Source organism: Oncorhynchus tshawytscha, linkage group LG17 (assembly GCF_018296145.1).
Source record: "Oncorhynchus tshawytscha isolate Ot180627B linkage group LG17, Otsh_v2.0, whole genome shotgun sequence".
Classification (NCBI taxonomy): Eukaryota; Metazoa; Chordata; class Actinopteri; order Salmoniformes; family Salmonidae; genus Oncorhynchus; species Oncorhynchus tshawytscha.
The window spans coordinates 13,590,945-13,615,944 of NC_056445.1; the positions used below are offsets into that span (position 1 = coordinate 13,590,945).

Sequence of the window (25,000 nt, forward strand, 5' to 3'; positions counted from 1 at the left end):
CTAATGTTGATGCTGTCTGTTATAAAGTCTTGTTGAGCTAGTTTACCACAGTAACAGACCCTACAGTTGTGTCTATTTAGGACCAGTTATTGTATTCTCTGGATATGTCCCAAATGGCATCCTATTCCCTATATAGTGCACTGTTTTGACCAGATCCCTATCGGCCCTGGTGAAAAGTAGTACTCTATAATAGGGAATAGGATGCTATTTGGGATGCAGATTCTCTGAGGTAAACTAAGGTCAGTTTACAGTCCCTCTATGTTACATGTCATCTCCATGTTTTTTTTCAAAACTAAGTTTGGTCATTTGGAACCTTTTAACTCGTTAAGATATTAGTGACACATCTGGCCCTTAAAGTCCGCACAGTTAGTCTTTGTCTAGCCGTCTGACGAGGAGAGAATGCCACATACCACAGACGTTTTTGTCTGACTTCTCTTTGTCTCCACAAGGTTCTGGTATCCTCTTTGGTTCTGTTTTCTGATTGGTTCCTGTGTTGCTTTGACCAATCTGGTCGCTGCCTATATTTACTGTACAAAAGACCAGACTGACTATGGAGAGACATATATATACAGTGCCTTGCGAAAGTATTCGGCCCCGTTGAACTTTGCGACCTTTTGCCACATTTCAGGCTTCAAACATAAAGATATAAAACTGTATTTTTTTGTGAAGAATCAACAAGTGGGACACAATCATGAAGTGGAACGACATTTATTGGATTTCAATAAACAAATATATTTTAGATTAAAATTGTTGACAAAGAAGCCACCCTTTGCCTTGATGACAGCTTTGCACACTCTTGGCATTCTCTCAACCAGCTTCATGAGGAATGCGTTTCCAACAGTTTCGAATGAGTTCCCACACATGCTGAGCACTTGTTGGCTGCTTTTGCTTCACTCTGTGGTCCAACTCTTTCCAAACCATCTAAATTGGGTTGATGTCGGGTGATTGTTAAGGCCAGGTATTCTGATGCATCACTCCATCAATCTCCTTCTTGGTCAAAAAGCCCTTACACAGCCTGGAGGTGTGTTGGGTCATTGTCCTGTTGCAAAACAAATTATAGTCCCACTAAGCGCAAACTAGATGGGATGGTGTATCGCTGCAGAATGCTGTGGTAGCCATGCTGGTTAATTGTGCCTTGAATTCTAAATAAATCACAGACATTGTCACCAGCAAAGCACTCCCACACCATCACACCTCCTCCTCCATGCTTCACGGTGGGAACTACACATACGGAGATCATCCGTTCACCTACTCTATGTCTCACAAAGACACGGCGGTTGGACTCATCAGGCCAAAGGACAGATTTCCACCGCTCTAATGTCCATTGCTCGTGTTTCTTGGCCCAAGCAAGTCTCTTCTTATTATTGTTGTCCTTTAGTAGTGGTTTCTTTGCAGCAATTCAACCATGAAGGCCTGATTCACACAGTCTCCTTTGAACAATTGATGTTGAGTTACTTGAACTCTGTGAAGCATTTATTTGGGCTGCAATTTCTGAGGCTGGTAACTCTAATGAACCTATCCTCTGCAACTTTGACATTTCTTGAAATGCTCCACATTGACTGACCTTCATGTTGTAAAGGAATGATGGACTGTCATTTCTCTTTGCTTATTTGAGCTGTTCTTTACCAAAAAGGGCTATCTTCACTACCATGTCACAACACAACTGATTTGCTCAAACGCATTAAGAAGGAAAGGAATTCCACAAATGAACTTTTAACAAGGCACATCTATTGATTGAAATGCATTCCAGTTGACTAACTCATGAAGCTGGTTGAGAGAATGCCAAGAGTGTGCAAAGCTGTCATCAAGGGAAAGGGTGGCTACTTCGAAGAGTCTCAAATATAAAATATATTTTGATTAACACTTTTTTATTTACTGCATGATTCCATATGTGTTATTTCATAGTTCTTGTTAAAAAAAGTAAAAACAATGAAAAACCCAATGAGTATGTGTGTCCAAACTTTTGACTGGTACTGTATACAGTATATATATATAAAATGTTATTTGCCAATTGTGTTACCTTGAATAATAATGTACAGTTCATGTACATAAGTAAAGAGTGAGTGAAAGAGGAAGCCTTACTGGAGAGTACGTAGAGAGCACTGAGTGGATATGAGGCCTAACTGAGAAAAAGTCAGAGAAAATAGAGAGAGAAAGATGTCAAGAGGAGAGAGAGGGGGAGTGCAGCGGAGAGGAAAAGAGAGAGAGAGCTGTAATTTATCAGGCCGACAGAGGAAGTGAAATATGCTGTGGGTGTGTGAGTGTGACAGTTGAGATGAATGGAGACATCAGGAGGAGGGCGCGGAGCGTGTGTGTGTGTGTGTGTGTGTGTGTGTGGCCGTCATTGCAGCTAATGGGCACACTGAGCAGAGTAACAGGTGGGGAGACGGCAGCAGTCCTCTCCTCTGTCTGGACAGTGGACTGCGCTCCTCTCCTCTCCTCTCCTCTCCTCTCCTCTCCTCTCCTCTCCTCTCCTCTCTCTCTCTCCTCTCCTCTCCTCTCCTCTCCTCTCCTCTCCTCTCCTCTCCTCTCCTCTCCTCTCCTCTCCTCTCCTCTCCTCTCCTCTCTTCTGTCTGGACAGTGGACTACTTTCTCCATATTATGTAACACACAGAGACTTGTGAAGCAAGTGGAAAGTACAGTCAGAGAAAGAGACAGAAGGCAGGAGTAATTCACATTGACGCATTCATTCTTGTTAATAAACACTCTACAGTGCACTCTACAAGGGGGATGAATAAAAGTATTCATCCCCCTTGGCGTTTTCCTATATTGTTGCAATACAACCTGTAATTTAAATGGATTTTTATTTGGATTTCATGTAATGGACATACCCAAAATAGTCCAAATTGGTGAAGTGAAATTAAAAAATAACTTGTTTAAAAAAAAAAAATTGCAAATAAAATGCAAAAGTGGTACGTGCATATGTATTCCCCCCCTTTGCTATGGAGCCCCTAAATACGATCTGGTGCAACCAATTGCCTTAAAGAGTCACATAATTAGTTTAATATAGTCAAACTGTGCGCAATCTAAGTGTCACATGATCTGTCACATGATCTCGGTACATATACATACACCTGTTCTGAAAGGCCCCAGAGTCTGCAACACCACTAAGCAAGGAGCACCACCAAGAAAGCGGCACCATGAAGACCAAGGAGCTCTCCAAACAGGTCATGGACAAAGTTGTGGAGAAGTACAGATCATGGTTGGGTTCTAAAAAAATATCTGAAACTTTGAACATCCCACGGAGCACCATTAAATCCATTATTAAAAAATGGAAAGAATATGGCACCTCAACAAACCTGCCAAGAGAGGGCCACCCACCAAAATTCACGGACCAGGCAAGGAGGGCATTAATCAGAGAGGCAACAAAGAGATCAAAGATAATCCTGAAGGAGCTGCAAAGCTCCACAGCGGAGATTGGAGTCCATAGGACCACTTTAAGCCGTACACTCCACAGAGCTGGGCTTTACGGAAGATTGACCAGAAACAAGCCATTACTTAAAGAAAGAAATAAGCAAACATGTTTGGTATTTGCCAGAAGGCATGTGGGAGACTCCCAAACATATGGTAGAAGGTACTCTGGTCAGATGGGACTAAAATTGAGCTTTTTGTCTATGTCTGGCGAAAAACCCAACACCTCTCATCACCCTGAGGATTCCATCCCCACAGTGAAGCATGGTGATGGCAGCATCATGCTGTGGGGATGTTTTTCATCATCAGGGACTGGGAAACTGGTCCGAATTGAATGAATGATGGATAGCGCTAAATAAAGTGAAATTATTGAGGGAAACCTGTTTCAGTCTTCCAGAGATTTGAGACTGGGATGGAGGTTCACCTTCCAGCAGGACAATGACCCTAAGCATACTGCTAAAGCAACACTCGAGTGGTTTAAGGGGACACATTTAAATGTCTTTGAATGGCCTAGTCAAAGCCCAGACCTCAATCCAATTGAGAATCTATGGTATGACTTAAAGATTGCTGTACACCAGCGGAACCCATCCAACTTGAAGGGGCTAGAGCTGTTTTGCCTTGAAGAATGGGCCAAAATCCCAGTGGCTAGATGTGCCATCTTATAGGGACATACCCCCAAGAGACTTGCAACTGTAATTGCTACAAAAGGTGGCTCTACAAAGTGTTGACTTTTGGGGGGGTGAATAGTTATGCACGCTCATGTTTTCCGTTTTTTTGGTCTTATTTCTTGTTGGTTTCACAATAAAAAATATTTTTCATCTTCAAAGTGGTAGGCATGTTGAGTAAATCAAATGATCCACCCCCCCCCAAAATCCATTTTAATTCCAGGTTGTAAGGCAACAAAATAGGAAAAATGCCAAGGGGGGTGAATACTTTTGCAAGCTACTGTATGCATACACACTTTATTCCCTACTTCATACATCATCCAGAGAGGTCTAAATCTACCTTTGTTTTCTATAGGCCAGTTTTCCTGCTCCATGGCAACATGGTAATAATATCACACAGTAAACTATTGACCCCACCATTGCATTACACTAAATCTATGTAGTGTGTTTTGGTTACAACATAAACATGCTTACGCTGATTTACATTGTACAGCGGTTCTCATTACTGCAGTAAATGAAATGTGGAAGTGTCCATGCTGGGAAGATGTGGTGGAGTGTGTGTTGATTTAATGACACATGACCAAGACCATGTCAGTGGAAATGTTCTTGGGCTCTGCTTCTGTAGTGTCACTTTACTTGTTCTACTCTTGTACTTCTTTATTTGTTTTTTTTCTGACTTACTCTATGGTCCTGCTATACGGAATCCTTGGGACGTTCCCACCCAATTGAAGTCGAAATTTAAAATGGTTAAGGTAAGGGTTCTGGTTCTGGTTCTGGTTATGGGCTAAAGTTGGGGTTGAGGGTAGGGACGTCCCAAGTCACCCGGATAGCACTGACCCGTACTCTATCCCCCTCTTGTTCCACTTCTTTCCTTCCCTTTTTTACTATTTACTATTGTTCTTCTGTGTAGATGCATTTCTATATACAGTACCAGTCAAACATTTGGACACACCTACTCATTCCAGGGTTTTTCTTTATGTTTTACTATTTTCTACATTGTAGAATAATAATGAAGACATCAAAACTATGAAATTACACAGATGGAATCAGGAAGTAACCAAAAAAGTGTTAAACAAATCTAAATATATTTGAGATTCTTGAAACTAGCCACCCTTTGCCTTGATTACAGCTTTGCAAACTCTTGGCATTCTCTCAACCAGCTTCATGAGATTATCAAATCAAATCCAAGTTTATTTGTCACGTGCGCGGAAAACAACATGTGTAGAAGACCTTACAGTGAAATGCTTACTTACAGGCTCTAACCAATAGTGCAAAAAAGGTATTAGGTGAACCATAGGTAAGTAAAGAAATAAAACAACAGTAAAAAGCCAAGCTATAAAAGTAGCGAGGCTACATACAGACACCGGTTAGTCAGGCTGATTGAGGTAGTATGTACATGTAGATATGGTTAAGGTGATGAACAGAGAGTAGCAGTGGCGTAAAGAGGGGTTGGTGGGTGGTGGGACACAATGCAGATAGCCCGGTTAGCCAATGTGTGGGAGCACTGGTTGGTCGGGCCAATTTAGGTAGTATGTATAGTTGTATAGTTAAAGTGACTTTGCATATATGATAAACAGAGAGTAGCAGCAGTGTGAAAGAGGGGTTGGGGGGGTACACAATGCAAATAGTCTGGGTAGCCATTTGATTACCTGTTCAGGAGTCTTATGGCTTGTGGGTAAAAACCGTTGAGAAGCCTTTTTGTCCTAGACTTGGCATTCCGGTACCGCTTGCCATGCGGTAGTAGAGAGAACAGTCTATGACTGGGGTGGCTGGGGTCATTGACAATTTTTAGGGCCTTCCTCTGACACCACCTGGTGTAGAGGTCCTGGATGGCAGGCAGCTTAGCCCCAGTGATGTACTGGGCCGTACGCACGACCCTCTGTAGTGAGTTGTGGTCAGAGGCCGAGCAATTGCCGTACCAGGCAGTGATGCAACCAGTCATGCTCTCGATGTTGCAGCTGTAGAACCTTTTGAGTATCTCAGGACCCATGCCAAATCATTTTAGTTTTCTGAGGGGGAATAGGCTTTGTTGTGCCCTCTTTACGACTGTCTTGGTGTGCTTGGACCATGTTAGTTTGTTGGTGATGTGGACACCAAGGAACTTGAAGCTCTCAACCTGCTCCACTATAGCCCCGTCGATGAGAATGGGGGCATGCTCCGTCCTCCTTTTCCTCTAGACCACAATAATCTCCTTAGTCTTGGTGACGTTGAGGGATAGGTTGTTATTCTGGCACCACCCGGCCAGGTCTCTGACCTCCTCCCTATAGGCTGTCTCGTCGTTGTCGTTGATCAGGCCTACCGCTGTTGTGTCGTCTGCAAACTTAATGATGGTGTTGGAGTCGTGCCTGGCCATGCAGTCTCGGGTGTACAGAGAGTACAGGAGGGGACTGAGCATGCACCCCTGTGGCGCTCCAGTGTTGAGGATCAGCGTGGCAGATATGTTGCTACCTACCCTCACCACCTGGGGGTGGCCTTTCAGGATGTCCAGGATCCAGTTGCAGAGGGAGGTGTTTAGTTCCAGGATCCTTAGCTTAGTGAGGAGCTTTGAGGGTACTATGGTGTTGAACGCTGAGCTGTAGTCAATGAACACTCACATAAGTGTTCCTTTTGTCCAGGTGGGAAAGGGCAGTGTGGAGTGCAATAGAGATTGCATCATCTGTGGATCTGTTTGGGCGTTATGCAAATTGGAATGGGTCTAGGGTTTCTGGGTTAATGGTGTTGATGTGAGCCATTATCAACCTTTCAAAGCACTTCATGGCTACGGACGTGAGTGCTACGGGTCTGTAGTCATTTAGGCAGGTTGCCTTTGTGTTCTTGGGCACAGGGACTATGGTGGTCTGCTTGAAACATGTTGGTATTACAGACTCAATCAGGGACATGCTGAAAATGTCAGTGACATTTGGTCAGCACATGCCCGGAGCACAAATCCTGGTAATCCGTATGGCGCCCGCAGCATTGTGTATGTTGACCTGTTTAAAGGTCTTACTCACTTCGGCTACGGAGAGCGTGATCACACAGTCGTCCGGAACAGCTGATGCTCTCATGCATGCCTCAGTGTTGCTTGCCTCGAAGCGAGCATAGAAGTGATTTAGCTCGTCTGGTAGGCTCGTGGCTGTGCTTCCCTTTGTAGTCTGTAATAGTTTGCAGGCCCTGCCACATAAGATAAGCGTCGGAGCTGGTGTAGTATGATTCATCAATCTTAGCCCTGTGTTGACGCTTTGCCTGTTTGATCGTTAGTTGCAGGGCATAGCAGAATTTCTTGTAAGCTTCCGGGTTAGAGTCCCACACCTTCAAAGCTGCAGCTCTACCCTTTAGCTCAGTGCGAATGTCACCTGGAATACATTTCAATTAACAGGTGTGTCTTGTTAAAAGTTAATTTGTGGAATTTCTTTCCTTCTTAATGTGTTTGAGCCAATCAGTTGTGTTTTTGTCGCAAGGTGTGTGTGTGTGGGGGGGGGATACAGAAGTTAGCCCTATTTGGTAAAAGACCAAGTCAATATTATTGCAAGAACATCTCAAATAAGCAAAGAGAAACAACAGTCCATCATTACTTTAAGACATGAAGGTCAGTCAATCCGGAAAATGTCAAGAACTTTGAAAGTTTCTTCAAGTGCAGTCGCAAAAACCATCAAGTGCTATTATGAAACTGGCTCTCATGAGGACCGCCACAGGAAAGGAAGTTCATTCGACTTACCAGCCTCAGAAATTGCAGCCCAAATAAATGCTTCACAGAGTTCAAGTAACATTTCACATCTCAACATCAACTGTTCAGAGGAGACTGTGAATCAGGCCTTCATGGTGGAATTGCTGCAAAGAAACAACTACTAAATGACACCAATAAGAAGAAGAGACTTGCTTGGGCCAAGAAAACACGAGCAATGGACATTAGACCTGTGTAAATCTGTCCTTTGGTCTGAAGAGTCCAAATTTGAGATATTTGGTTCCAACCGCTGTGTCATTGTGAGACGCATAGTAGGTGAAAGGGTGATCTCCACATGTGTGGTTCTCACCATGAAGCTTGGAGGAGGAGGTGTGATGGTGTGGTGGTGCTTTGTTGGTGACACTGTCAGTGATAGATTTAGAATTCAAGGCACACTTAACCAGCATGGTTACCACAGCATTCTGCAGCGATACGCCATCCCATCTAGTTTGTGCTTAGTGGGACTATCATTTGTTTTCAACAGGACAATGACCCAACACACCTCCAGGCTATGTAAGGGCTATTTGACCAAGAAGGAGAGTGATGGAGTGCTGCATCAGATGACTTGGCCTCCACAATCACCCAACCTCAACCCAATTGAGATGGTTTGGGATGAGTTGGACCGCAGAGTGAAGGAAAAGCAGCCAACAAGTGCTCAGCATATGTGGGAATTCCCTCAAGACTGTTGGAAAAGCATTCCAGGTGAAGCTGGTTGAGAGAATACCAAGAGTGTGCAAAGCTGTCATCAAGTCAAAGGGTGGCTACTTTAAATATAGTTTGACTTGTTTAACACTTTTTTTGCTTACTTCATGATTCAATATGTGCGATTTCATAGTTTTGATGACTTCATTATTCGACAATGTGGAAGATAGTAAAAATAAAGAAAAACCCTTGAATGAGTTGGTGTGTACAAACATTTGACTGGTACTGTAAATAGAGCAGTGTTTATTGGCCGTGTGATAGCTATGTCGACGTTCTTATCTGTGTGATGGAGGGGGGGGGTCACTTCTCTACTTATTTGTGAGGTTCTTAGCTGTGTGATGGAGGGGTCACTTCTCTACTTATTTGTGAGGTTCTTAACTGTGTGATGGAGGGGGTCACTTCTCTACTTATTTGTGAGGTTCTCAGCTGTGTGATGGGGGTCACTTCTCTACTTATTTGTGAGGTTCTTAGCTGTGTGATGGGGGGGAGGTTCTCAGGGGTGGGAGGGGGGGGTGGGAGGGTGGGTCACTTCTCTTCTTATTTGTGAGGTTCTTAGCTGTGTGATGGGGGGGTCACTTCTCTACTTATTTGTGAGGTTCTTAGCTGTGTGATGGAGGGGGGGGTCACTTTCTCTTATTTGTGAGGTTCTTACTGTTGTGAGTGAGGTTCTTAGCTGTGTGATGGAGGGGGTCACTTCTCTTCTTATTTGGGGTTCAGCTTCTCTACTTATTTGTGAGGTTCTTAGCTGTGTGATGGGGGGGGTCACTTCTCTTTTATTTGTGAGGTTCTTAGCTGTGAGATGGTGGGGGGTCACTTCTATTTATTTGTGAGGTTCTTATGGGGGGGGTCACTTCTCTTTTATTTGTGAGGTTCTTAGCTGTGTGATGGGGGTCACTTCTCTTCTTATTTGTGAGGTTCTTAGCTGTGTGATGGGGGGGGTCACTTCTCTACTTATTTGTGAGGTTCTTAGCTGTGTGATGGAGGGGGTCACTTCTCTTCTTATGTGTGAGGTTCTTAGCTGTGTGATGGGGCGGTCACTTCTCTATTTATTTGTTGTCTTTTATTCTTCTTTTCTTTCTTTCTCTACTAGAGTCCCTCCTTCCATTTTCGTCATATGCTGTGTATTCTTCCTGAGTACGTAGGGTGTGTGGTTGTTTTATGGTGTGTATTCTTCCTGAGTACGTAGGGTGTGTGGTTGTTTTATGGTGTGTGTTCTTCCTGAGTACGTAGGGTGTGTGGTTGTTTTATGGTGTGTATTCTTCCTGAGTACGTAGGCTGTGTGGTTAGAGTTTTATTTTGGTGTGTATTCTTCCTGAGTATGTAGGGTGTGTGGTTGTTTTATGGTGTGTATTCTTCCTGAGTACGTAGGGTGTGTGGTTGTTTTATGGTGTGTGTTCTTCCTGAGTTCGTAGGGTGAGTGGTTGTTTTTTGGTGTGTATTCTTCCTGAGTACGTAGAGTATGTGGTTGTTTTATGGTGTGTATTCTTCCTGAGTACGTAGGGAGTGTGGTTGTTTTATGGTGTGTATTCTTCCTGAGTACGTAGGGTGTGTGGTTGTTTTATGGTGTGTAATCTACCTGAGTACATAGGGTGTGTGGTTGTTTTATGGTGTGTATTCTTCCCGAGTACGTAGGGAGTGTGGTTGTTTTATGGTGAGTATTCTTCCTGAGTACGTAGGGTGTGTGGTTGTTTAATGGTGTGTAGCTGCTGCTGTCTTTGGTCCTTTAATGAACTCAACTGGAGGACAACTACCATTGTGGTCATGGTCCATCTGGAGAATGGTAGCATGTTTCCCCTAGTCTTTGATCTAAGATCAGTTGTGCTCTTACCCTCGTTATGGTTAGGGTTAGGATTGGGGTAGGGTAAGCTGATTCTAGATCTGTGGTTATGGGGCAACCTATCCTGGGGAGCAAACCAGACATATGAGAGGGAGTGGGGGACAGATCAAATAGACCAATCAGATGAGAGGAATCAGCGAGCGACAGCAGACAGAGACTAAACATCGTAAGACAGGAAGGAAGTTGCTGTGGCTGAATTACACAATGTAGTTACAACCCACACCTAAATATTTACCACTATCACCACTCTAGCCCCACCGCTCCCTGTCCCCTGCTCCATGATTAGAGGGTTAGGGGATATGTGTGTGTGTGTGTATGTGTGTTTGTGTGCGTGTGTGTGTGTGTGTGTGTGTGTCTCTGTGTAGCTTATGTTTGTGTGCATAAGTATGTGTGTATAACTATGTGTAGGTAGGTCCATGTGTGTGTGTGTGTGCGCGCGTGTGTGTGTGTGCATATGTGTGCGGGTGTATGTTAAGGGGGGTTAGTCCTGTAGGGACCACCTAGGTGAACAATAGGCCTTTCATTGTGGCCCGAAAGATCCAGAGCTCCAGACAGGAAACCCCAGTCAGTGGCCCAGACTGGGGGAACCCGAGGGTAATTTGGGCAACAGGTCTGGAGCTCAATCACTGGATGTGGGGTGGTAACAGCAGCGGCGCCGACAGAGATGGCTGCCTCGCTTCGTGTTCCTAGGAAACTATGCAGTTTTTTGTTTTTTTACGTGTTATTTCTTACACTAGTACCCCAGGTCATCTTAGGTTTCATTACATACAGCCGAGAAGAACTACTGAATATAAGATCAGCGTCAACTCACCATCAGTACGACCAAGAATATGTTTTTCGCGATGCGGATCCTGTGTTCTGCCTTACAACCAGTGTAACGGAGTGGATTACATGCAGCGACCCAAAAAAACGACTCAGAAAAAGAGGGAAACGAAGCGGTCTTCTGGTCAGACTCCGGAGACGGGCACATCGTGCACCACTCCCTAGCATTCTTCTCGCCAATGTCCAGTCTCTTGACAACAAGGTTGATGAAATCCGAGCAAGGGTAGCATTCCAGAGGGACATCAGAGACTGCAACGTTCTCTGCTTCACGGAAACATGGCTAACCGGAGAGACGCTATCCGAAGCGGTGCAGCCAGCGGGTTTCTCCACGCATCGCGCCGACAGAAACGAACATCTTTCTGGTAAGAAGAGGGGCGGGGGCGTATGCCTTATGACTAACGTGACATGGTGTGATGAAAGAAACATACAGGAACTCAAATCCTTCTGTTCACCTGATTTAGAATTCCTCACAATCAAATGTAGACCGCATTATCTACCAAGAGAATTCTCTTCGATTATAATCACAGCCGTATATATCCCCCAAGCAGACACATCGATGGCTCTGAACGAACTTTATTTAACTCTCTGCAAACTGGAAACGATTTATCCGGAGGCTGCATTCATTGTAGCTGGGGATTTTAACAAGGCTAATCTGAAAACAAGACTCCCTAAATTTTATCAGCATATCGATTGCGCAACCAGGGGTGGAAAGACCCTGGATCATTGTTACTCTAACTTCCGCGACGCATATAAGGCCCTGCCCCGCCCCCCTTTCGGAAAAGCTGACCACGACTCCATTTTGTTGATCCCTGCCTACAGACAGAAACTAAAACAAGAGGCCCCCACGCTGAGGTCTGTCCAACGCTGGTCCGACCAAGCTGACTCCACACTCCAAGACTGCTTCCATCACGTGGACTGGGAGATGTTTCGTATTGCGTCAGACAACAACATTGACGAATACGCTGATTCGGTGTGCGAGTTCATTAGAACGTGCGTTGAAGATGTCGTTCCCATAGCAACGATTAAAACATTCCCTAACCAGAAACCGTGGATTGATGGCAGCATTCGTGTGAAACTGAAGGCGCGAACCACTGCTTTTAATCAGGGCAAGGTGTCTGGTAACATGACTGAATACAAAAAGTGCAGCTATTCCCTCCGCAAGGCTATCAAACAAGCTAAGCGCCAGTACAGAGACAAAGTAGAATCATAATTCAACGGCTCAGACACAAGAGGCATGTGGCAGGGTCTACAGTCAATCACGGACTACAGGAAGAAACCCAGACCAGTCACGGACCAGGATGTCTTGCTCCCAGGCAGACTAAATAACTTTTTTGCCCGCTTTGAGGACAATACAGTGCCACTGACACGGCCTGCAACGAAAACATGCGGTCTCTCCTTCACTGCAGCCGAAGTGAGTAAGACATTTAAACGTGTTAACCCTCGCAAGGCTGCAGGCCCAGACGGCATCCCCAGCCGCGCCCTCAGAGCATGCTCAGACCAGCTGGCCGGTGTGTTTAAATAACCTCACACTCAACGTCAACAAAACTAAGGAGATGATTGTGGACTTCAGGAAACAGCAGAGGGAACACCCCCCCATCCACATCGATGGAACAGTAGTGGAGAGGGTAGCAAGTTTTAAGTTCCTCGGCATACACATCACAGACAAACTGAATTGGTCCACTCACACAGACAGCATCGTGAGGAAGGCGCAGCAGCGCCTCTTCAACCTCAGGAGGCTGAAGAAATTCGGCTTGTCACCAAAAGCACTCACAAACTTCTACAGATGCACAATCGAGAGCATCCTGGCGGGCTGTATCACCGCCTGGTATGGCAACTGCACCGCCCTCAACCGTAAGGCTCTCCAGAGGGTAGTGAGGTCTGCACAACGCATCACCGGGGGCAAACTACCTGCCCTCCAGGACACCTACACCACCCGATGCTACAGGAAGGCCATAAAGATCATCAAGGACATCAACCACCCGAGCCACTGCCTGTTCACCCCGCTGTCATCCAGAAGGCGAGGTCAGTACAGGTGCATCAAAGCTGGGACCGAGAGACTGAAAAACAGCTTCTATCTCAAGGCCATCAGACTGTTAAACAGCCACCACTAACATTGAGTGGCTACTGCCAACACACTGTCAATGACACTGACTCTACTCCAGCCACTTTAATAATGGGAATTGATGGGAAATGATGTAAATATATCACTAGCCACTTTAAACAATGCTACCTTATATAATGTTACTTACCCTACATTATTCATCTCATATGCATAGTAGATACTGTACTCTATATCATCGACTGCATCCTTATGTAATACATGTATCACTAGCCACTTTAACTATGCCACTTGGTTTACATACTCATCTCATATGTATATACTGTACTCGATATCATCTACTGTATCTTGCCTATGCTGCTCTGTACCATCACTCATTCATATATCCTTATGTACATATTCTTTATCCCCTTACACTGTGTATAAGACAGTAGTTTTTTTGGAATTGTTAGTTAGATTACTTGTTCGTTATTACTGCATTGTCGGAACTAGAAGCACAAGCATTTCGCTACACTCGCATTAACATCTGCTAACCATGTGTATGTGACAAATAAAATTTGATTTGATTTGATTTGATAACAGAGGACAAGCAGTTGGTTCGATGGTGAGGGCTGGTGGAGGACAGGTCTGAAGCTGTAGGCTAGGGGGTGGACCAGGGGGTGACTTGGAGGCACGTGGGCTGGATGAGGGTAGGCCAAGGTGTTTTGGGGGGAGGTGAGGTGTAAGTAATTGGAGGGAGGGCAGCAGTACCGGGGAGAGTGTGTGTGCATGTCTCTCTGTCTGTGTGTGTGTTACACAGATTGGATAGAGGACAGGTAGAAATCGTACATAACAGATGAGGGTCAGAACCTCTGTTCTTGATTGCACTGAGGCCGAGTCACCAGATGTTTAATCACTATTATTGTATTAGTGGTGAAATGAATAGGCAGATGTGTTGCTGATTGTTATGATATTACAGTAGTCAGATTACGCCAGTGATTAGGGACGTCGGTTTTACCCAGCTGGAACTGAGCTGCTTCCATGGCCATAGTCTCAGTTAATCCTTCTACCCGAAACAAATCCCTCTGTCATCCCTGTGATTCTGGGAAGAGGTTATACAAGCCAGACACACAAGGGTACACACATTTTACATTACATTTGAGTCATTTAGCAGACGCTCTTATCCAGAGCGACTTGCAGTAGTGAGTCCATACATTTTCATACAGTTTTCATGCTGGTCCCCTTTGGGAATCAAACCCATGACCCTGCCGTTGCAAGCGACATGCTCTATCGACTGAGCTACACACACACACACAAGACAGACATATGCACACACGCACACGCAGACACACACACAAACCCCAGCTGTGGCTCTCATGTATGGTTTATAATACCAGGTTGGCCACTGCTCACAATGGTCATGTTTATCTGATCCTTATTAAAGACCTGCTCACAATGGAACAGAAGGCATGTGTCCTCTTTTTGTCCTCTCTCTCTCTCCTCACCTCTTTCGCTCTCTCTCTCTCCTCGCTCTCTCTCTCTCTCGTTCTCTCACCTCTTCACTCGCTCTCTCTTTCTCTCCTCTCTCTCTTCTCTCTCTCTCCTCCCCTCTCTTTCTCTCTCTCTCTCTCTCTCTCTCTCTCCCTCTCTCTTCTCTCTCTCTCTCTCTCTCTCTCTCTCTCTCTCTCTCTCTCTCTCTCTCTCTCTCTCTCTCTCTCTCTTCTCTCTCTTCCTCGCTCTCTCTTTCCCTCCTCTCTCTCTCTCTCTCTCTCTCACTTTCTGCATTTGCTTGTGTGTTTGCTTCAGGAGCCTGATAAAATTGAGGTGTGTGTGTGTGTGATTGTGTTTATTCAACCATAGTGATTGTGCTCTACAAGGGGACTAGCCTGTCCTCCCCAGGTTATATCCCCTCTCCCCACCACGACACACGACTAAAATAACACACTGTTAGTATAACGGCACAGGACGAGACCCAAATGCAGACACAGGAGGCAGATGGTTCGAGTCTCTGATAATTATTATTATAAACTGGGTAGTTCGAGCCCTTAATGCTAATTGGCTGACAGCCTTGGTATATCAGACCATATACCACGGGTATGACAAAATATGTATTTTTACTGCTCTAATTACACGGGTAACCAGTTTATAATAGCAATTAGGCATCTTGGGGGTTTGTAGTATATGGCCAAAATACCACAGCTAAGGGCTGTATGCAGGCACTCTGCATTGCGCTGTGCTTAAGAACAGCCTTTAGCCGTGGTATATTGGTTGTATACCACACCCCCACACCCCCTCATGCCTTATTGCTTAAATATACAAGGGGCAGGCAAGAGGCAGGTCGAGGGCAGGCAGAAGTTTGTAAATCAGGTCAGAGTCAGATGGGTGCAGGGCAGCAGGCTCAAGGTCAGAGCAGGCAGAATGGTATGGCAGGCGGGCTCAGAGCAGGCTGAAAAGGTCAGAACCGGGAGGACTAGAAAGCAGGGACTTGTCTCGTCAAGCCTACGCTGGCAGGCTTGACGAGACAAGACGAACTGGCAGCAGACAAACAGAAAACACAGCTATAAATACACAGGAGATAATGGGGAAGCACAAGCACAATACAGGTGAAACAGATCAGAGTGTATGTTAATAGTGACAGTAGCATCTAACTTAGCATGAATGTGTAGGCACGTAGACAATAGTAAATCAATCAAATCAAATGTATTTATATAGCCCTTCTTACATCAGCTGATATATCAAAGTGCTGTACAGAAACCCAGCCTAAAACCCCAAACAGCAAGCAATGCAGGTGTAGAAGCACGGTGGCTAGGAAAAACTCTCTAGAAAGGCTAAAACCTAGGAAGAAACCCAGAGAGGAACCAGGCTATGTGGGGTGGCCAGTCCTCTTCTGGCTGTGCCGGGTGGAGATTATAACAGAACATGGCCAAGATGTTCAAATGTTCATAAATGACCAGCATAGTCAAATAATAATAATCACAGTAGATGTCGAGGGTGCAGCAAGTCAACACCTAAGGTGTAAATGTCAATTGGCTTTTCATAGCCGATCATTAAGAGTATCTCTACCGCTCCTGCTGTCTCTAGAGAGTTGAGAACAGCAGGTCTGGGACAGGTAGCACGTCCGGTAAACAGGTCAGGGTTCCATAGCTGCAGGCAGAACAGTTGAAACTGGAGCAGCAGCACGGCCAGGTGGACTGGGGACAGCAAGGAGTCATCAGACCAGGTAGTCCTGAGGCATGGTCCTAGGGCTCAGGTCCTCCGAGAGAGAGAAAGAAAGAGAGAAAGAGAGAATTAGAGAGAGCATACTTAAATTCACACAGGACACCGGATAAGACAGGAGAAGTACTCCAGATATAACAGACTGACCCTAGCCCCCCGACACATAAACTACTTCAGCATAAATACTGGAGGCTGAGACAGGAGGGGTCAGGAGACACTGTGGCCCCATCCGATGATACCCCCAGACAGGGCCAAACAGGCAGGATATAACCGTCCCACTTTGCCAAAGCACAGCCCCCAAATCACGTCAGTGACTCATCCCACTCAAGTGACGCACCCCTCCTAGGGACAGCATGGAAGAGCACCAGTAAGCCAGTGACTCAGCCCCTGTAATAGGGTTAGAGGCAGAGAATCCCAGTGGAGAGAGGGGAACCGGCCAGGCAGAGACAGCAAGGGTGGTTCGTTGCTCCAGTGCCTTTCCGTTCACCTTCACACTCCTGGACCAGACTACACTCAATCATATGACCCACTGAAGAGATGAGTCTTCAGTAAAGACTTAAAGGTTGAGACCAAGACTGCGTCTCTCACATGGGTAGGCAGACCATTCCATAAAAATTGAGCTCTATAGGAGAAAGCCCTGCCTCCGGCTGTTTGCTTAGAAATTCTAGGGACAGTTAGGAGGCCTGCGTCTTGTGACCGTAGCGTACGTGTAGGTATGTACGGCAGGACCAAATCAGAGAGATAGGTAGGAGCAAGCCCAAGTAATGCTTTGTAGGTTAGCAGTAAAACCTTGAAATCAGCCCTTGCTTTGACAGGAATCCAGTGTAGAGAGGCACTGGAGTAATATGATCAAATTTTTGGGTTCTAGTCAGAATTCGAGCAGCCGTATTTAGTACTAACTGAAGTTTATTTAGTGCTTTATCCGGGTAGCCGGAAAGTAGAGCATTGCAGTAGTCTAACCTAAAAGTAACAAAAGCATGAATACATTTTTCTGCATAATTTTTGGACAGAAAGTTTCTGATTTTTGCAATGTTACTTAGATGGAAAAAAGCTGTCCTTGAAACAGTCTTGATATGTTCATCAAAAGAGAGATCAGGGTCCAGAGTAATGCTGAAGTCCTTCACAGTTTTATTTGAGACAACTGTACAACAATGAAGATTAAATGTCAGATTCAACAGAAGATCTCTTTGTTAATTTGGACCTAGAACAAGCATCTCTGTTTTGTCCGAGTTTAAAAGTAGAACGTTTGCAGCCATCCACTTCCTTATGTCTGAAACACAGGCTTCTAGCGAGGGCAATTTTGCAGCTTCACCATGTTTCATTGAAATGTACAATATAATAATAAAAATAATAACAAAGTAATAAAAAGATCATTGAAAAGTACTGAGTAATACGGAGAGAGGGTCTGTACACTTAGCTGTCGTTATTCTCCTAAAACATCTGTCAAGGTTGCTGACAGTGTTAGCAGTTGATTGTCTATTAGTGCAGAGCATTGGGGACTGCTGAGGGGAGGACGGCTCATAATAATGGCTGGAATGGAGTCAATGGAAAGGTATCAAACGCATCAAAAATATGGTTTCTATATGGTTGATACCAGTCATGTGACTGCAATCCAGCCATTATTACGAGCCGTTCTCCTCTCAGCAGCCTCCGCTGGTGCCGAGAGGCATGACACTGATGGTTGCTTCCCTTGATGGTGTTCTGTATGTCCCTGTGTGGCTTTGGAGCATGGTCTCTCTCTGCAGATGGTCATGTATTGTAATGATGCTGGTGGTTCATAACAGGAGCTGGAGGATAGGTGTATTGTAATGATGCTGGTGGTTCATAACAGGAGCTGGAGGAGAGGTGTATTGTAATGATGCTGGTGGTTCATAACAGGAGCTGGAGGAGAGGTATATTGTAATGATGCTGGTGGTTCATAACAGGAGCTGGAGGAGAGGTATATTGTAATGATGCTGGTGGTTCATAACAGGAGCTGGAGTGTATTGTAATGATGCTGGTGTATTGTAATGATGCTGGTGGTTCATAACAGGAGCTGGAGGAGAGGTGTATTGTAATGATGCTGGTGGTTCATAACAGGAGCTGGAGGATAGGTGTATTGTAATGATGCTGGTGGTTCATAACAGGAGCTGGAGGAGAAGGTGTATTGTAATGATGCTGGTGGTTCATAACAGGAGCTGGAGGATAGGTGTATTGTAATGATGCTGGTGGTTCATAACAGGAGCTGGAGGAGAAGGTGTATTGTAATGATGCTGGTGGTTCATAACAGGAGCTGGAGGATAGGTGTATTGTAATGATGCTGGTGGTTCATAACAGGAGCTGGAGGAGAAGGTGTATTGTAATGATGCTGGTGGTTCATAACAGGAGCTGGAGGAGAAGGTGTATTGTAATGATGCTGGTGGTTCATAACAGGAGCTGGAGGAGAAGGTGTATTGTAATGATGCTGGTGGTTCATAACAGGAGCTGGAGGATAGGTGTATTGTAATGATGCTGGTGGTTCATAACAGGAGCTGGAGGAGAGGTGTATTGTAATGATGCTGGTGGTTCATAACAGGAGCTGGAGGAGAAGGTGTATTGTAATGATGCTGGTGGTTCATAACAGGAGCTGGAGGAGAAGGTGTATTGTAATGATGCTGGTGGTTCATAACAGGAGCTGGAGGAGAAGGTGTATTGTAATGATGCTGGTGGTTCATAACAGGAGCTGGAGGAGAGGAATATTGTAATGATGCTGGTGGTTCATAACAGGAGCTGGAGGAGAGGTGTATTGTAATGATGCTGGTGGTTCATAACAGGAGCTGGAGGAGAGGAATATTGTAATGATGCTGGTGGTTCATAACAGGAGCTGGAGGAGAGGTGTATTGTAATGATGCTGGTGGTTCATAACAGGAGCTGGAGGAGAAGGTGTATTGTAATGATGCTGGTGGTGAGGTGTATTGTGATGCTGGTGGTTCATAACAGGAGCTGGAGGAGAGGTGTATTGTAATGATGCTGGTGGTTCATAACAGGAGCTGGAGGAGAGGTGTATTGTAATGATGCTGGTGGTTCATAACAGGAGCTGGAGGAGAGGTGTATTGTAATGATGCTGGTGGTTCATAACAGGAGCTGGAGGAGAGGTGTATTGTAATGATGCTGGTGGTTCATAACAGGAGCTGGAGGAGAGGTATATTGTAATGATGCTGGTGGTTCATAACAGGAGCTGGAGGAGAGGTGTATTGTAATGATGCTGGTGGTTCATAACAGGAGCTGGAGGAGAGGTGTATTGTAATGATGCTGGTGGTTCATAACAGGAGCTGGAGGAGAGGTGTATTGTAATGATGCTGGTGGTTCATAACAGGAGCTGGAGGAGAGGTGTATTGTAATGATGCTGGTGGTTCATAACAGGAGCTGGAGGAGAAGGTGACACAATGAGAGCATGGTGCCCTCGTGCCAAGTCTTTTCAGTCCATGGAAAGCATGTGTGTACGTGTGTACGTGTGTGTGTGTGCTTATGTCCAATGTCCATGCGTGCATGCATTTGCATACACATTTGTGTGTGTGTGTGTGTGTGCGTGTGCGTGTGTGTGTGTGTGTGTGTGTGTGTCTAAGTGGCCATTGTGCTGCGAACATAGAGGAGATGGAGAGTGTATTTTAACACAAAGCCACCAGCCCAGACCAGTCAGACCTGTTTGGCATGCACCTGGCATCTCCTCAGACGCAGGACATTATTAATTGCTAATACATATTTATGTGGCACAAATTTGCCATTTGTTGATGCATAAAATTATCAATAGCGGTAGGGCGCTTAGCCAGAGAAAATGGTGACCTTTTTAAATTGTAATAAATGGAACCGTGTGTGTGTGTGTGGGAGGTATAGTCTGAGTGAGTGTTATCTACATGTCTGAAAGAGAGATTGTTTTTGAACAGAAAAGATGGTGGGAATTTTGTTCTCTTTCTTTGGAAAAGCAGGAAAATATTTGCCAAGAGTAGAGGTGAGTGTAGGCTGATAATGTGAGACTGTGTGTGTGTATGTATTTGTATGTTTGTGTATGTATGCATGTGTACTGTGCCTGAATGTGTGTATGAGTGACTGTGTGTTTCTTTGAGTGTACACCGTGTGTATATGTATATGTATTCGTGCTGTCTGTGCATTTGCGTGCATACTGTATGCGTGTGTATTTGAGTGTGTGGAGGGCAGAGTAGAGTGTGTGTAGTGCTGTCTGTGCCTCCCTGCAGGTGACTCCACTATCCTCACTCGCGCATGCTTGACCGGCTGGGCACGCTCAGTCACACTCAACTCAATAACGAATAAATTAGTCTCATTTCATGTGACTCGTCCCCCTTTTTGCAAACACATTTATTCTCTACTAATGTCTGATCTCCTGTGTGCCAGCAGCCGAGGCAGAGTGGGATGGCTGGATTAACATACAGATTACAGAGGGCTCTTCACTGGGAAGTGACATTACACTTACACTCCACACACACACACACACACACACACACACACACACACACACACACACACACACTTCCTGAAGTCACTGACTCTCTCGCTTTTCTCTCTCCTCTCTCTCTCTCTTTCAGCTTCTGTATATTATGCACCTGTGGCGACTGACTCTGCATGTCTGTTTATGTACATTTGTTTTGCGTCACTTGTCGAACTCACTCTTCTCTGTCTCCTCCTTGTCCCTCTCCCCTCCAACTTGCACTCCCTCTCCCTCCCTCTCCCCCTCCTCTCTCTCTCTCTCTTCTCTCTCCCCCTCTTCTCTGTCTCCTCCTTGTCCCTCTCCCCTCCATCTTGCACTCCCTCTCCCTCCCTCTCCCTCCCTCTCCCCCCCTCTCTCTCTCTCTCTTCTCTCTCCCCCTCTTCTCTGTCTCCTCCTTGTCCCTCTCCCCTCCATCTTGCACTCCCTCTCCCTCCCTGCTCTCTCTTTCTCCCTCTCCTTCCCCTTCCTCTCTCTTCTCTCTCCTCCTCTTCTCTGTATCCTCCTTGTCCCTCTCCCCTCCATCTTGCACTCCCTCTCCCTCCCTCCCTGCTCTCTCTCTCTCTCTCTCTCTCTCTCTCTCCTATCTCCCTCCCCCTCTCTCTCTCTCTCTCTCTCTCTCTCTCTCTCTCTCTTCTCTCCCCCTCTTCTCTCTCTCTCTGTTCCAGGGTGAAGCCTCTCTCTGATGGGTATCCAGTCCACCCAGTCATCTCTTCAGGGACATTAGTAGGTCAGCTGCTATTTTCATACTTCTGAATCCTGAACACACCCTTGTTCACCCCTCCCCAGTTCTCTACTGTCCACACTTACTCACTCTCCCCTGGTTCTGTACTGTACGGCATAAAACACACTTTCCTAAAAGACCTTCAGTGAACCAATGTAGTTGTCGAGTAAGTTATAGATAGACCTATTAGGTAAAGAAGACAGGGGGTTGGTGGAGGCTCTGCAGAGGGGTGTGATGGTGGTGAGTTTAACAAGTCACTTTCCTGACAGTGTTTCCTAGTACTCTTCAATGTCCAAGAAAAGCCTTGTCACTGAAGTGTATCTTGACGGGACTATAACCCACCCGGATAAACCTGATGGCCTCAACATGAAAGCCATCACATCGTCAGTCTTCAGCCTCTTTCCTAACTGAGCAGCTTTCATGTGGCCTTCACCGGGTCACACAGGGCTCCGGACAGTTTCCATGACTACACCTCGCATGCAGCCAATCAGGCCCCAGCAGAACAGTGGGCAGCCAATAGCCATCACATCACTGGCGTGGATCTACAGAGAGAGGGGAACAGGGGGAGAGAGACCTTTAGTGCTTAGCCAAGGCCTTCACCCTATACACGAACAGGGGCTGAGGACTGTGGATTAGAGGAGGAACACTGGGACGACTATAAGGACAGTTAAGACAGGACATGTGGATGGGGCTCAGGAATGGACAGAAGGACAAAGAGGACAGTGCTGAGGGACATTAGGGGTGACGTTGACTGGGAACTGCAGACAGAGAGACAGGGGGAAGAAAACATATGTAGGGACTGTCGGGACACACAGAGGCTATGGGGACAGTGGAGTGGGACAGTACATAAGGGGCTATGGGGACAGGACATAGGGGGCTATGGGGACAGGACATAGGGGGCTATGGGGACAGGACATAGGGGGCTATGGGGACAGGACATAGGGGGCTATGGGGACAGGACATAGGGGGCTATGGGGACAGGACATAGGGGCTATGGGGACAGGACATAGGGGGCTATGGGGACAGGACATAAGGGGCTATGGGGACAGGACATAGGGGGCTATGGGGACAGGACATAGGGGGCTATGGGGACAGGACATAGGGGATAGGGTCCATCCTGGGCCAGATGGAGAGGTCGTTGTGTGTGGGAGGAGAGGAGAACAACGATACAGGGCCAGCTGAGATCACTGCCCTGACCACCGGTCCTCAGAGAGCAGACTACACACATACACACACACACACATCACCGTGGCGTGTCACTGCTGTCTCTTCAGCTGCCAACGCGGCCAGCCGGAAAGCTCTGTCCTCAAATCAGATAGTTTTTCTGTCAGATCCACTAGAGTGCTACGCCTCAGAGGGCATGATATTGTCTGACATATGGGTTAGCTCCTCTCCCTCTATACCTCTCTCTCTCCCTCTGTCCCTCTGTCCCTCTCTCCCTATTGCTCTTTCTATCTCTGTCCAGGAAACAGAGCCACACAGGGAGACCTAGAATAGAGTGGTTGATGCAGTTTCACAAAATATTGTACAATAATACACAATGAAGTGTAACTGGGTTAGGCTAAGAGGTCAGTGGATTGAACTCAACGTAGTTTTTAGTTTGTTCTTGTTGTGTGGATGATGTCTACCAGCTGAGCCTTAATTCTATGGACTTCCCTCTTCACTGCTGCCCCGACTGTTTAATTCTACGTCTGTTATGGGTTCTCTCTCTCTCTCTCTCTCTCTCTCTGTGTCTCTCTCTCTCTCTCTGTGTCTCTCTCTCTATCTATCTCTCGCTCTCTCTCTGTGTGTATCTATCTATCTATCTATCTATCTATCTATCTATCTATCTATCTATCTATCTATCTATCTATCTATCTATCTATCTATCTATCTATCTATCTATCTATCTATCTATCTATCTATCTATCTATCTATCTATCTATCTATCTATCTATCTATCTATCTATCTATCTATCTATCTATCTATCTATCTATCTATCTATCTATCTATCTCTATCTATCTATCTATCTATCTATCTATCTATCTATCTATCTATCTATCTGTCTCTCTCTCTCTCTCTCTCTCTCACTCTCTCTATCTCTCTTTCTTTCTGTCTCTGTCTCTGATGTAGAAAGTGTCCAGAAGCAGCAGGAAACAGTGCTGTGGAGCAGGAAGTAGTTGGGCTGTAAAGTGGTTTTTTGAACTGGTGACCCTCTTGACTTCTAATGTAACATCCTCTTCTTGACTCCCTAAAGCCCCTGATGTCCACGTATAACTGTATGTGTGTGTGTGTGTGTGTGTGTGTGTGTGTCTGTGTAGTGTGCCCAAATGGATAGACAGAACTGCAGTCTACTTGAACAATACTGTCTGCCCTCATGATTCCATCTATGTATATCTGTGTGTGTAGCAGCTGATGATATAAACAGATAGAGAGTCTGATGGAGGATGTGAGCTCTGGTGTTTGAGCTGAGGAGATGAATCACTGTCCTGCACTGGACCCTGTATATACCACACAAACACACACCATCTCTGTGTACCAGCTGTCAGATCTTTAGTGGCTGGTAACAAAGGGTGTGTTTAGCCCAGGCTAGCAGTGTAAATACATGGAGAGTAATGGAGGTGATTGTACTGTAGTTGTATACAGCAGACAGAGTGAGTAGGACAGAGCCTTTTAACTGGACTCATGGCCCCTGGAATAACACACTGAGGGATACGCTACCCACCCGCACGTCCACCTACTGCAGGCCTGTCCAGAGGCTGCCTCCCAAATGGAACTCTATTCCCTATGTAGTGCACTTTGAAAGTATTGCACTCTGTAGCGAATAGGGTTGCAATTGGGACTCAATCCTACTGACTAGAGGTCAGTCTGGCTTTTACTGAACGGTGGAGGAACAGCACCTGCAGAATAAGTGTGGGACTGTATAATTGCGGCATAATAACAGTAGGATTGTTATGGTTAATGTCACTCACTGTTTGGTGTGTGGCCTAACCCTGGCGGGCTGTACTCACATGCACACAAACAAGTGCACACACACACACACTCACACTCTCCACAGGCTGCAGTGGGAACACATCATCTGTCACCCAGACCTTCTCAGTGGGCGACAGATTGTCCTGGCGGTATACCTCATAGTCCCTTATGTGTGTGTTCCTTATCGTCTCCTGTGTGTGTGTGTGTGTGTGTGTGTGTGTGTGTGTGTGTGTGTGTGTGTGTGTGTGTGTGTGTGTGTGTGTGTGTGTGTGTGTGTGTGTGTGTGTGTGTGTGTGTGTGCGTGTGCGTGCGTGTGTTCTTCATAGTCCCCAGCACGCTCAATATGTTGATTGTATTCCCTCATGTGTGTGTGTGTCCCAGCATGCCCAATATGTCCATTGTATTCCCAGTATGAGTCTTCCCAGGAAGCCCAGTGACAGGGGCCAGAGGCATGTCGAGGGTACGTGTAATC

At 45.8% G+C, this 25,000-nt stretch overlaps 1 protein-coding gene across 1 annotated transcript in view; it reads left to right on the forward strand.

Annotated features, from left to right (window-relative positions):
• Positions 1 to 25,000, forward strand: part of LOC112236015 (transcription factor SOX-5-like) — a 299,419-nt gene that overhangs the window by 26,275 nt on the left and 248,144 nt on the right. The window contains exon 2 of the mRNA XM_042300210.1: positions 21,519 to 21,580. The gene's annotated coding sequence lies outside the window, so the exon portion shown is untranslated. The remainder of the gene's footprint in view (positions 1 to 21,518; positions 21,581 to 25,000) is intronic.